This window comes from Euphorbia lathyris, chromosome 1 (assembly GCF_963576675.1).
Source record: "Euphorbia lathyris chromosome 1, ddEupLath1.1, whole genome shotgun sequence".
NCBI classification, from domain to species: domain Eukaryota; kingdom Viridiplantae; phylum Streptophyta; class Magnoliopsida; order Malpighiales; family Euphorbiaceae; genus Euphorbia; species Euphorbia lathyris.
The window spans coordinates 137,642,316-137,645,315 of record NC_088910.1 but is presented as its reverse complement, the minus strand read 5'-3'; the positions used below and the strand labels follow the sequence as shown (position 1 = coordinate 137,645,315).

General features: G+C 32.4%; 1 non-coding gene across 1 annotated transcript; it reads right to left on the bottom strand.

Moving 5' to 3' along the window:
• On the bottom strand, positions 1 to 72 carry TRNAC-ACA (transfer RNA cysteine (anticodon ACA)). The gene has a single exon. It is a non-coding gene; the product is annotated as a tRNA-Cys (tRNA).
• Positions 73 to 3,000: the final 2,928 nt, after the last annotated feature.

Genomic DNA, 3,000 nt, shown 5'->3' with positions numbered 1-3,000 from the left:
AGGGCCCAACCGGGTTCGAACCGGTGACTTCTTAATCTGTAGTCAAATGCTCTAAAACTGAGCTATGGACCCAATGAGTTTAATAAGCTAATTTTCCACTTTGTAAATACATATCCTACCAGCTTTAATTGGTTCAACTCATCTGTAATATAAAATCGTCTTTTTTTTCTTAATCCATTCAAAACACATTAATTTTCTCTTTAATCCTCTAAATTTTTCATTTCTCAAAATTCTAACATTCTAAATTTTTCTCATTTAATATTTAAATTTTACAATATATAATATAATTTAATATAATCACTTGATAAAAAAAATACATTAATCATAAATAATACTTCAATCCACTAAATATAAAAATAAATATCACGAAGTCTCTCTAGATCTAGAGTCAACCATGCCTGATATATAGTGATAAATTTTGTTTCAATGAAATCAAGCCAGGAAAATATGAGCAATTACTTCAACTTTTGAATTCAACCCTGTTAATTCCATTTCCATCTCACAAATCCTCCAAAATTTGTATCCTAGTTTTCGTGGATCCTTATATACTAAACCATTTCTATAAGGCTGAAACATAAGCAATGCCATGTCGTTCAGGTACCTTACAACATCTCCAAATGCAAGCAATAACTTTAAAAGTTGCAAAAATTTAACACATCATCTTAAAATATAATATTTTATTATTCACATCACTTTTGATAATTTTTATTAGAAAAATGCTCCAATGTTAAACAACTCCAAAAGTTGCCACCATCATCCTATGAATCATTATTTTATCTTATTTTTTATCGAAAAAAAGAGATGACAGTGGTGCCAAAAAGTGGTAACATTGCCATAAAAAAAAGCAAGCACCCTTTATCTCTCCAATGCATGGCACTACTATAAGCACCATCTTACTAAGTAGTCCTTATTGGAGATGCTCTTACGGGTTGATACAGGCCATCAAGCCTTCCTATTCTAGAGTCCAATTCAATGGAGAAAAGTTTAGACCACTCTTGTTTGGAACCATAATCCTTCATTACCCAAACACTAATGGTAACTAAAAATAAGCAGTTATTATCAATACCAAGTGATATAGAACTTCTTGTAAACACCACTTCCGATTGCATTCTGGTGACCTGAGATCACAAAGAACGTCAGAAAAGGAGGCTGATGTTCCGACGAACCATCTCTGATGCTAAAGTCAGAAGATATTAACTATAATATCAAGCTAACTAATAACTAGGAATGAAGTAATGAAACAGTTGAAGTAAGATACCTGTGTCGTAAACATCCATACTATTTATAAGTAAAAATGAAGTGTACTTGGACACATGACAACACCTGATTGGTCTTCGAACCCTATCTTTCCTTGTTGTAAGATATATGAGTTGGAGGAACGTGCTTTTGGAATCGAGCGTACTCATTGGTCCACGTGTTTCCTTAAGTAGCTCCTGAAGGGAATTCTTCGGACGTGAAGTGGCCGAAGCCAAGAAGAACGCAACTATGGGCTTTGATGGGATTGGACCCATTTGATGACTTCAGATCATGGTTGGGGTCAGACTGCCAAAAACTCAAATAACTTGGTACCGTATCACCCATCATGCAAAGTTCGCTCCCTAATACTCCTATTCCGAAGTTATATTCATCACTTTAGAGTTCACTGGTGGTTTTGCAACTGACTCAAAGCTTTCCTTCTCAATGTTAAAACACATAATAACTATTGAGGCTAAATCAGAGAACCAATACAGAAACCCATTCAAATAAATTGGGGGAACTTTTGTGCATGTTATCATCAAGAAAAAGCTAATATGTTTCCATTATTTTCTATCAAGAATATGTATGTCAGCCACTAAACCTCTCAATGGACCGGTGAGATTGATCCAACACTTATGAACGAAACTAAAATCATGAACGAAACTTAAAAACTAACCAATCCAATGATTCTACCCAATCCAATCCAACCTAAAAATAACTAGTCAATCAATTTATTTGTCTTATTCGATTGGTTTAAACCAAACCAATAAAAAAAATACATGGATTGGTTAATTCAACCAATTATTAACCGGTTATTAACCAATCAAAGTCAAACCTCGAGAAAAGAAAAGAGTGAAATTTTGATGGGTGGAAAATGACCCTGTAAATAATTTGTGAAAAATAGAAAAACGTGACAAACAGAAAAATATGAAAAAACGAAAAACGAAAAAATGTAAAAAAAAGGTTAAAAATATGAAAGCGTTATGACGTGAAAAACGTGAAAAAATGAAAAACAAAATAGAAAAACTGGAAAAAAAGAAAACGTGTGAAAATAATAAATAAGAAAATTGATTTTGTCATGGAAACAAGAAAAGGTGGGAATCAAATTGATCACATACTTTTACATGTTAGATAAAGAAATGGAAATAACGTGGAACTATTTTTTTAAGGTAAATTTCAAATAAAACTCATGTGGTTTTATTAATTTTCAGATAAAGGACTGTGGTTTAGTTTTTGTCAAAACGATGATTGAGGTTTTCAACTTTAGCAAAATAAGGACTTTTTCAATTGATACTATTAAAATCACCATTGACGACTTCAAAAATGACATATTTTAAGAACTACTAATATTCTAACCAACTTTAATTCTTCAACTTTTTTATTTTGAGATTATTTAGATGAAGTTTGGTAAAGAGAGAGAAAGTTTCAAAAAAGATGATTTTCGAAAATCGAAAATGTAGTTCCACAGAAAATATGACATTGAACAACTATTTTTTTTTACAGAAGAAAACAACTTTTATTCATAACTTTGTGAAGCATTTCGAGCGAGAGTGCTTTCAATGAATACAGGAATAAAATAATGAATGAAAGAATTAGCGTAGGAACGAGCGTTTCGTGCCATAAGATGGGCCACTTCGTTCGCTAACCTTGGAATAAAAAACACTCTAAAACTAGTGTGATTTCGTAGTAGGGCTCTCACATCGGCGATTGTGTTGCCGAATTCCGTAATATCCCTACCAGTTGAATGAATGCTATCAGTAACTA